Source organism: Coregonus lavaretus (assembly GCF_964263955.1).
Source record: "Coregonus lavaretus genome assembly, chromosome: 37".
NCBI lineage: Eukaryota > Metazoa > Chordata > Actinopteri > Salmoniformes > Salmonidae > Coregonus > Coregonus lavaretus.
Genome location: NC_140024.1, coordinates 32,702,124 through 32,714,154, shown reverse-complemented (window position 1 = coordinate 32,714,154; position 12,031 = coordinate 32,702,124).

The following is a 12,031-nucleotide window of genomic DNA, read 5'->3' as shown; positions in this document are numbered from 1 at the left end:
TTGCCAGCTAGATATCTTAACTATTAAGTTAAAGGTCTAAAATGTCCTAAATGCTCTGCAGTTGTGCATTTCGTTTGCTAATTTAGTAGCTAGTTAGCTATCTAGCTAAGTGGTTAGCTATCTAGCTAAGTGGTTAGCTATCTAGCTAAGTGGTTAGCTATCTAGCTAAGTGGTTAGCTATCTAGCTAAGTGGTTAGCTTCTTCCAAAATCAAGCATTCGCTTGGTAACAGCAGAGTATCCCTTCCTGGATCAAGAGCCTTTCTGGCTAATATTTGTTTTGTGCATGCAGCAAACTGAATAGCATTTTTGAGTTACTTGTATAGTTTAGGTCAGAAACTGTACAACATGTTTGCTATGCGCTCGTTTGCATTTAGTTAGCATCCTCTATGACCCCCCCCCAATACGACCTCCCTATAATACGACCCCCCAATGTGACCCCCTAAAATGTGACCCCCTATAATGTGACCCCCCCCCCCCAATACGACCTCCCTATAATACGACCCCCCTATAATGTGACCCCCTATAATGTGACCCCCCCCAATACGACCTCCCTATAATACGACCCCCCTATAATGTGACCCCCCTTATGTGACCCCCCTATAATGTGACCCCCCTATAATGTGACCCCCCCTATAATGTGACCCCCCCTATAATGTGACCCCCCTGTAATGTGAACCCCCCTATAATGTGAACCCCACTATAATGTGACCCACACTATAATGTGACCCCTATGTGACCCCCCTATAAGGTGACCCCCCCTATGATGTGACCCCCACTATAATGTGACCCCCCTATAATGTGACCCCCCCATAATGTGACCCCCCCCATAATGTGACCCCCCCTATAATGTGACCCCACTATAATGTGACCCCACTATAATGTGACCCCCCCTATAATGTGAACCCCCCATAATGTGACCCCCACTATAATGTGACCCCCCTATAATGTGACCCCCCCATAATGTGACCCCCCCCATAATGTGACCCCCCCTATAATGTGACCCCACTATAATGTGACCCCCCCTATAATGTGAACCCCCCATAATGTGACCCCCACTATAATGTGACCCCCCTATAATGTGACCCCCCTATAATGTGACCCCCACTATAATGTGACCCCCCTATAATGTGACCCCCACTATAATGTGTGGTTATGAAAGAGTAAGGTAGCAGGAGAACACTGGGTGTATCAGGGCTGTTTCAGACCACACCGGGTGAGTGTGAACTGGGTGTATCAGGGCTGTTTCAGACCACAGCGGGTGAGTGTGTGTGTGAGTGTGAGTGTGTGTGTGTGTGTGTGTGTGTGAGTGTGAGTGTGTGTGTGAGTGTGTGTGTGAGTGTGTGAGTGTGTGTGTGTGTGTGAGTGTGTGTGTGAGTGTGTGTGAGTGTGTGTGAGTGTGTGTGTGAGTGTGTGTGAGTGTGTGTGTGAGTGTGTGTGAGTGTGTGTGTGTGTGTGTGTGTGAGTGTGTGTGTGTAGAATGAGAGGTGACAGGTCCACGGAGCAGCAGCTGTGTGCGGTCTGATGGAAACCAACCCTCAGAAGACCTCATGTAATAGGCTCCATAATAATACAATATATGGGTAAAATACCAGAAATGATGGAGCACATAAGTCAATGTGACACGCACACACGGACATGCACACCAGGCACACACCCCTTTTATAACCAACGCCCTGGGCGTGGAATATTGGAGACTAGGACAGCCACCTTCATATCATTTATCTTAATGACAGGGGAGAGATAAAACCAGTGATTAAAACACAGAGCACTAAAACCTCCCCTGAGCTGCTGCCCCCCCACACACACACACTCCCAGTAGTCAACCACATACACTAGGCTGAAGAGTAAGAGAGAGGGGGGGAGAGAGAGAGAGAGAGAGGGGGAGAGAGAGAGAGAGAGAGAGAGAGAGAGAGAGAGAGAGAGAGAGAGAGAGAGAGAGAGATGTGTTTCCCATGCCAATAAAGCCCTTTGAATTGAATTGAGAGCAAGAGAGAGAAAGAGAGAGAGACAGGGAGAGAGCGAATTTGTGTCTGTCTGTCTGAAATCTCTACTTCCGCCCCCTAGCCCCGGACGGTGTAATGACAGAGTAACACTAGCCCTATCTAACTGTAGCGTAGCATAGCCCAGCTACCACTAACACTAGCCCTAGAAACCCTATCCAGCTGTAGCTTAGCATAGCCCAGCTACCACTGACACTAGCCCTAGAAACCCTATCTAACTGTAGCTTAGCATAGCCCAGCTACCACTAACACTAGCCATAGAAACCCTATCCAACTGTAGCTTAGCATAGCCCAGCAAACACTGACACTAGCCATATAAACCCTATCCAACTGTAGCTTAGCATAGCCCAGCTACCACTAACACTAGAACTAGAAACCCTATCCAACTGTAGCTTAGCATAGCCCAGCAAACACTGACACTAGCCATAGAAACCCTATCCAACTGTAGCTTAGCATAGCCCAGCTACTACTAGCCCTAGAAACCCTATCTAACTGTAGCGTAGCATAGCACACACAACTGTACACATATTTATCCCCTTTACCACACTGCGGATGTGTAACATTCCTCCTCTGGCCTGAAGAAAAGAGTGAGGGAAAACAAATAAGAGGAGAGAAAACACTGGAGCCAGAGTAGGAGGAGAGACAGATGGACAGAGCACTCTCTCTCTTTTCCTTCCATCACTCCCTCCCTCACTCACATTTTATAGGAGACCTGGCCAGATTCGACTCATCATACAAGGCCCAATCATCATATTTACAGTTACAGTAATTATCAGGACACTGTTTTGAAAGGATGTCTGGTGTGATTTTAGCCAACAGGCCAAAACATCTGATGTCACACAGTCCTTTAGCCCATGCTGTGAGAGTGGAGTGACGTCATAGTTCTCTAGGGGCAGTGCAAATAGTCCGGGTAGCCATGATTAGCTGTTCAGGAGTCTTATGGCTTGGGGGTAGAAGCTGTTGAGAAGCCTTTTGGACCTAGACTTGGCGCTCCGGTACCGCTTGCCGTGCGGTAGCAGAGAGAACAGTCTATGACTAGGGCGGCTGGAGTCTGACAATTTTGAGGGCCTTCTTCTGACACCACCTGGTATAGAGGTCCTGGATGGCAGGAAGCTTGGCCCCAATGAAGTACTGGGCCGTACGCACTACCCTCTGTAGTGCCTTGCGGTCGGAGGCCGAGCAGTTGCCATACCAGGCGGTGATGCAACCAGTCAGGATGCTCTCGATGGTGCAACTGTAGAACTCTTTGAGGATCTGAGGACCCATGCCAAATCTTTTCAGTCTCCTGAGGGGGAATAGGCATTGTCGTGCCCTCTTCACGACTGTCTTGGTGTGTTTGGACCATGATAGTTAGTTGGTGATGTGCACACCAAGGAACTTGAAGCTCTCAACCTGTTCCACTACAGCCCCGTCGATGAGAATGGGGGTGTGCTCAGTCCTCTTTTTTTTTCCTGGAGTCCACAATCATCTCCTTTGTCTTGATCACGTTGAGGGAGAGGATGTTATCCTGGCACCACACGGCCAGGTCTCGGACCTCCTCCCTGTAGGCGGTCTCATCGTTGTCGGTGATCAGGCCTACCACTGTTGTGTCATCAGCAAACTTAATGATGGTGATGGAGTCGTGCCTGGCCATGCAGTCATGGGTGAACAGGGAGTACAGGAGGGGACTGAGCACGCACCCCTGAGGGGCCCCCGTGTAGAGGATCAGCGTGGCAGATGTGTTGTTACCTACCCTTACCACCTGGGGGCGGCCTGTCAGGAAGTCCAGGATCCAGTTGCAGAGGGAGGTGTTTAGTCCCAGGATCCGTAGCTTAGTGATGAGCTTTGAGGGCAGTATGGTGTTGAACACTGAGCTGTAGTCAATGAATAGCATTCTCACATAGGTGTTCCTCTTGTCCAGGTGGGAAAGGGCAGTGTGGAGTGCAATAGAGATTGCATCATCTGTGGATCTGTTGGGGCGGTATGCAAATTGGAGTGGGTCTAGGGTTTCTGGGATAATGGTGTTGATGTGAGTCATGACCAGCCTTTCAAAGCACTTCATGGCTACAGACGTGAGTGCTACGTGTCGGTAGTCATTTAGGCAGGTTAACTTAGTGTCCTTGGGCACAGGGACTATGGTGGTCTGCTTGAAACATGTTGGTATTACAGACTCAGTCAGGGACATGTTGAAAATGTCAGTGAAGACACTTGCCAGTTGGTCAGCACATGCCCGGAGTACACGTCCTGGTAATCCGTCTGGCCCTGCGGCCTTGTGAATGTGGAACTGCTTCTGGTTGGGGTATGTACGTACGGTCACTGTGGGGACGACGTCATCGATGCACTTATTGATGAAGCCAGTGACTGATGTGGTGTACTCCTCAATGCTATCTGAAGAATCCCAGAACATATTCCAGTCTGTGCTAGCAAAACAGTCCTGTAGCTTAGCATCTGCATCATCTGACCACTTTTTTATTAACCGAGTCACTGGTGCTTCCTGCTTTAGTTTTTGCTTATAAGCAGGAATCAGGAGGATAGAGTTATGGTCAGATTTGCCAAATGGAAGGCGAGGAAGAGCTTTGTATGCGTCTCTGTGTGTGGAGTAAAGGTGGTCTAGAGTTTTTTTTCCCTCTGGTTTCACATTTAACATGCTGGTAGAAATTAGGTAGAACGGATTTAAGTTTCCCTGCATTAAAGTCCCCGGCCACTAGGAGCACTGCCACTGGATGAGCGTTTTCCTGTTTACTTATGGCCTTATACAGCTCATTGAGTGCAATCTTAATGCCAGCATCGGTTTGTGGTGGTAGATAGACAGCTACGAACAATATAGATGAAAAGTCTCTTGGTAAATAGTGTGTTCTACAGCTTATCATGAGATACTCTACCTCAGGCGAGCAAAACCTAGAGACTTCCATAGTATTAGATTTTGTGCACCAGCTGTTGTTTACAAATATACAGACCGCCACCCCTTGTCTTACCGGAGTCAGCCATTCTATCCTGCCGATGTATCGTATATCCCGTCAGCTGTATGTTGTCCATGTCGTCGTTCAGCCACGACTCGGTGAAACATAAGATATTACAGTTTTTAATGTCCCGTTGGTAGGATAACCATAATCTTAGGTCGTCCAATTTGTTCTCAAATGATTGAACGTTGGCTAATAGGACTGATGGAAGAGGCAGTTTACTCGCTCGCCGTCGGATCCTTACAAGGCACCCCGACCTACGTCCACGATATCTCAGTCTCTTTCTCATGCGAATGACAGGGATTTAGGCCTTGTCGGGTGTCTGTAGGATATCCTTCGCGTCCGGCTCGTTGAAGAAATAATCTTCGTCCAATATGAGGTGAGTAGTCGTTGTCCTGATATCCAGAAGCTATTTTTGGTCATTAGAGATGGTGGCAGAAACATTATGTACAAAATAAATTACAAATAACGCGAAAAAACACACATAATAGTACAATTGGTTAGAGGGCTGTAAAACGGCAGCCATCTTCTCCAGCGCCACTTCAGGAGTGCACATTTTGGTTTGTGCCCAAACACTACACAGCTGATTCAAATGATCAAAGCTTGTTGATTAGTTGATTATATGAATCAGCTGTGTAGCGCTAGGGCAAAAAACCAAAATGTTTGTCCCCAGGACCGAGGTTGGGAAACGCTGGCCTTATAGAGTAAGTTACAGTTCACTCTGTCCTCTATTTTCACTACAGCACATAGGCTACACTGTGCTTTACTTATCACATGAAGGAAACAGGTACGATAAGCCATTAAGCACACAGAAGATTCAGACGCATAGACTCTCATTTAAACCAGCATGACATACTGATAATCATATCTGACAGCAAAGTAACGCCCTCTGGAATATTTGGCTCCAGCATTTGAACTTTGATTTCTGGTCAAACAGATGGGTCTTGGAAAACATCTAGCAGAAAAAAGGTCTTAAGGTATTAGAAATACATAAAAACACAAATGTTGAAGACCTCTGCTAACTAATATTTAGCAATAAGGCCTGAGGGGGTGTGGTATATGACCAATATACCATGGCTAAGGGCTGTTCTTAGGCACGACGCAACGCCATATACCACAAACCCCCGAGGTGCCTTATTGCTAGTATAAACTGGTTACCAATGTAATTAGAGCAGTATAAATAAATGTTTTGTCATACCTGTGGTATATGGTCTGATATACCACGGCTGTCAGCATTCAGGGCTCGAACCAACCAGTTTATAATAACATTTATATAATACACTAAATAAAAGTATAGGTCACTACAAGTACAGTAAGGTAGAGTGTGGTACAGTAGAGCACACTATCATTTACTGTATTGTACTGTATTGTACTATACTCTACTGAACCAGGGCTGGGCGGTATACCATAATATAAACTGGGTGGTTCAAGCCCTGAATGCCGATTGGCTGACAGCCGTGGTATATGAGACCTTATACCACAGGTATGACAAAACATTTATTTTTAATGCTCTAATTACATTGGTAACCAGTTTATAATAGCAATAAGGCACCTCGGGGGTTTGGGGTATATGGCCAATATACCATGGCTAAGGGCTGTGTCCAGGCACTCCGCAACGCGTCGTGCATAAGATTGCTTCATTTGCGTTTTGCATTTTTGCATTTTAGTCATTTAGCAGACGCTCTTATCCAGAGCGACTTACAGTTAAGTGAGTGCATACATTTTCATACATTCGCCAGACACCGTCCATTTGATCGTTCAACACTCAAATCAATCAATTGATAAATCCATCAATCATCCAATTAATGAGTCTCAGAAGCACACTTTGGCTGAATTCAAATCAACCCGCATTGCAGTATTTACTCAGTACCATATCTTCAGAGGAACAGGCTTCTCTGCGGTCCAGTACTTGGTACTAGCATATAGTAATAACATAGTACAAACAAAGTACTAATACACAGTGAATCGCAACTGAGTAAATATTCCTGTGCGGAAGGTTTGAATTGAATATGGCTCTACAACCTTCCTTCCCCATCTACTGGTATTGACGCACAGACCGGTTTGGGTTTGTACTTTACCTTCTATTACGGTATTTCAATGATTGGTTTGTTAAATGTTACTCCGCTACTTGAGTCATCTCTCTCTCTCACCAAGCCCCACCCTCTCTCACTCAAGGAGAGCAGTTGTTGTTGCTCTGGAGAGCAACAACAACAGCAGGAGAGCAGTGTGGTCCTCTGTAGCTCAGCTGGTAGAGCACGGCGCTTATAACGCCAAGGTAGTGGGTTCGATCCCCGGGACCACCCATACACAAAAAAAAAAAATGTATGCACGCATGACTGTAAGTCGCTTTGGATAAAAGCGTCTGCTAAATGGCATATTATATTATTATATATATTATATATATATATATATATATATTATATATTATATTATATATTATTATATATATATATATATTATATTGCTCGACCAGGAGATAATTTGCCGACCATTCACTCTCCAGTCTGGATGGTCAATGCAGCATGTTAAAACCCCTCTCTCTGGCCCTGGGACACAGAGGCTCTCCAGCCCAGCAGTCTAGCATCCCCCGGTTTCACACCTCTGTCCCTGGCTACTCCGTTGCTAAGTGGTTGCCAAGGGCCCAACATTTATTGTAGCCAAAGACTATAGGGTTCCACTCCCCTGGGTAACACTGACCAACACTTTGGTTCCTACCGTCACAATAACACCTCCATAGAGATCCTATTAGTATTCTAATTCCATGAACACCTCCCTGGCTTTTTCATTCGTTGTCATGTCAAACAACACCGTATTCAAAGTGACCACTTTTACGTTCTAACTATAGAATTAGGATAATCGTTCTATTTCCAGGATTCCAACAGTTCACCCAAGCGTTTTGATCTAAATCGTAAGTCAAGTCGCAATTGCAATATTTAGTTAAAAACAAGGCTAGGTTTTTAGCCCATATCGTGCAGCTCTACATGGCAGTGTGGAACTTTTGGTTGAAGTTTGATTGAACAGTATAAAACAATTAGAATGGAGAAAGCCCCATTGAAATCACATAATGTCTGTGTTGCCACCCTAGGGTCATGCACAACTCATAAAGCAAATTTAGAACTTCTATTATTTAAAATACCGTCAAATGTGTGAAACAAATTGTGATATAATATTTTGGCCATATCGCCCTATACTGAACTCTACTGTCCTGTCCTGTCCTGTCCTGTCCTGTCCTGTCCTGTACTGTACTGTACTGCGCTCTACTGTGCTCTACTCTGCTGTCCAAACTTGTGAAACATAGACGTCTATGATTGGTACAGATTTGGTGGGGTCAGGACAAACCAAATATGGTCTTTACATCTGCACTGTTCTTCGAGTAAATGTGTTTTCGTCAAATGTTCTGTGGAAATTGTTAAAAGTAGTCCTTGTGCACAGAGCTGGTTGTTTAACTTTGCAATCATTGGTTTTTGTTTGTCATACATTTAAAAGTGAGAAATTAGTCTCTCAGCGTCATTCTGTCATCATGGAATTGCCCTGGTGTATGAGGGGGAGTAGAGTAGGAGGCCTGTTTTGGTAGTGAGCTTTAACTCCCCATTTCCTCTGGAGTGTGGGAGAGAGGGAGAGAAGGAGGGAGGGAGAGAGGGAGGGAAGGAGAGAGGGAAGGAAGGAGAGACAGAGAGGGAGATGAGCAGCTGAGCCCCAAAACAAATGAAATTCTCCACAGCTCCAGTGAAAACAGAGAGAGGCAGGCGTGAGGAGCGCTGGTGATGTAGGGTGAAGGAGAAGGTGTGAGGAGCGCTGGTGAGGTAGGGTGAAGGGACAGGTGTGAGGAGCGCTGGTGAGGTAGGGTGAAGGGACAGGTGTGAGGAGCGCTGGTGAGGTAGGGTGAAGGGGCAGGCGTGAGGAGCGCTGGTGAGGTAGGGTGAAGGGGCAAGTGTGAGGAGCGCTGGTGAGGTAGGGTGAAGGGGAAGGCGTGAGGAGCGCTGGTGAGGTAGGGTGAAGGGGCAGGCGTGAGGAGCGCTGGTGAGGTAGGGTGAAGGGGCAGGCGTGAGGAGCACTGGTGAGGTAGGGTGAAGGGGCAGGCGTGAGGAGCGCTGGTGAGGTAGGGTGAAGGGACAGGTGTGAGGAGCGCTGGTGAGGTAGGGTGAAAGGGAAGGCGTGAGGAGCGCTGGTGAGGTAGGGTGAAGGGGCAAGTGTGAGGAGCGCTGGTGAGGTAGGGTGAAGGAGAAGGCGTGAGGAGCGCTGGTGAGGTAGGGTGAAGGGGCAGGCGTGAGGAGCACTGGTGAGGTAGGGTGAAGGGGAAGGCGTGAGGAGCCCTGGTGAGGTAGGGTGAAGGGGAAGGCGTGAGGAGCGCTGGTGAGGTAGGGTGAAGGGGAAGGCGTGAGGAGCGCTGGTGATGTAGGGTGAGGGGGCAGGTGTGAGGAGCGCTGGTGAGGTAGGGTGAAGGAGAAGGCGTGAGGAGCGCTGGTGAGGTAGGGTGAAGGAGAAGGCGTGAGGAGCGCTGGTGAGGTAGGGTGAAGGGGAAGGCGTGAGGAGCGCTGGTGAGGTAGGGTGAAGGGGAAGGCGTGAGGAGCGCTGGTGAGGTAGGGTGAAGGGGAAGGCGTGAGGAGCGCTGGTGATGTAGGGTGAGGGGGCAGGTGTGAGGAGCGCTGGTGAGGTAGGGTGAAGGGACAGGCGTGAGGAGCGCTGGTGAGGTAGGGTGAAGGGGAAGGCGTGAGGAGCGCTGGTGAGGTAGGGTGAAGGGGAAGGCGTGAGGAGCGCTGGTGAGGTAGGGTGAAGGGGAAGGCGTGAGGAGCGCTGGTGAGGTAGGGTGAAGGGGAAGGCGTGAGGAGCGCTGGTGAGGTAGGGTGAAGGGGAAGGCGTGAGGAGCGCTGGTGAGGTAGGGTGAAGGGGAAGGCGTGAGGAGCGCTGGTCAAGTAGGGTGAAGGGGCAGGTGTGAGGAGCGCTGGTGAGGTAGGGTGAAGGAGAAGGCGTGAGGAGCGCTGGTGAGGTAGGGTGAAGGGGCAGGTGTGAGGAGCGCTGGTGAGGTAGGGTGAAGGAGAAGGCATGAGGAGCGCTGGTGAGGTAGGGTGAAGGGGAAGGCGTGAGGAGCGCTGGTGAGGTAGGGGGAAGGGGAAGGCGTGAGAAGCGCTGGTGAGGTAGGGTGAAGGGGCAGGTGTGAGGAGCGCTGGTGAGGTAGGGTGAAGGGGAAGGCATGAGGCATCAAAGCCAAAGGAACTGAATAATATTAAGAAACGCTTTAGATGGAAGGAAAGTAGTGTTGAAACCTACCAATAAACAATTAGGCAACAACAAATTCAATCCCTTTTAGACAACTTCCTGGACAAAACGTTTCACTGTAATAGAGGTGGTCCTCTGTAGCTCAATTGGTAGAGCATGGCGCTTGTAATGCCAGGGTAGTGGGTTCGATCCCCGGGACCACCCATAAGTAAAAATGTATGCACACATGACTGTAAGTCGCTTTGGATAAAAGCGTCTGCTAAATGGCTTATTATTATTATTATAAACTTGGCAGTAGAAAACCTAAACAGTGTATTTTACCTCTCAGCTTCCCTATCAAATCTAAAAACTTCAAGCAGAAAACCTAAGAAAATCAACAACAATGACAAATGGTTTGATGAAGAATGCAAAAACCTAAGAAAGAAATTGAGAAACCTATCCAACCAAAAACATAGTGACCCAGAAAACCTGAGCCTACGCCTTCACTATGGTGAATAACTAAAACAATACAGAAATACACTACGGAAAAAGAAGGAACAACATGTCAGAAATCAGCTCAATGTAATTGAAGAATCCATAGAATCTAACCACTTCTGGAAAAATTGGAACACACTAAACAAACAACACGAAGAGTTATCTATCCAAAATGGAGATGTATGGATAAACCACTTCTCCAATCTTTTGGCTCTATAACAAAGAACAAACATCAAAAACATATACATGATGAAATACAAAGTGGAGACAGATTTCACCCCAATAACTAGTGGGATTTGCGTCAACAGCAAAAAACACACTCATTTCTTTCCACAGGGCCGTGGGGTGAGACAGGGATGCAGCTTGAGCCCCACCCTCTTCAACATATATATATATCAATGAAATGGCGAGAGCACTAGAAGTCTGCAGCACCCGAACTCACCCTACTAGAATCTGAAGTCAAATGTCTCCTGTTTGCTGATGATCTGGTGCTTGTCACTAACCACAGAGGGCCTACAGCAGCACCTAGATCTTCTGCACAGATTCTGTCAGACCTGGGCCTTGACAAAAAGTAAGACAAAAATAAGGGTGTTCCAAAAACGGTCCAGTTGCCAGGACCACAAATATAAATTCCATCTAGACACCGTTGCCCTGGAGCACACAAAAAAGGATACATACCTCGGCCTAAACATCAGTGCCACAGGTAACTTCCACAAAGCTGTGAACGATCTGAGAGACAAGGCAAGAAGGGCCTTCTATGCCATCAAAAGGAACATAACATTTGACATACCAATTAGGATCTGGCTAAAAATACTTAAATCAGTTATAGAACCCATCGGCCTTTATGGTTGTGAGGTCTGGGGTCCGCTCACTAACCAAGAATTCACAAAATGGGAAAAACACCAAATTGAGACTCTGCATGCAGAATTCTGCAAAAATATCCTCTGTGTACAACAAAAAACACCAAATAATGCATGCAGAGCAGAATTAGGCCAATACCCGCTAATTACCAAAATCCAGAAAAGAGCTGTTGAATTCTACAACCAACTAAAAGGAAGCGATTCCCAAACCTTCCATAACAAAGCCATCACCTACAGAGAGATGAACCTGGAGAAGAGTCCCCTAAGCAAGCTGGTCATGGGGCTCTGTTCACAAACACAAACAGACCACACAGAGCCCCAGGACAGCAACACAATTAGACCCAACCAAATCATGAGAAAACAAAAAGATAATTACATGACACATTGAAAATAATTAACAAAAAAACAGAGCAAACTAGAATGCTATTTGGCCCTAAACAGAGTACACAGTGGCAGAATACCTGACCAAAGCTTTGACCATGTACAGACTCAGTGAGCATAGCCTTGCTATTGAGAAAGGCTGCCATAGGCAGACCTGGC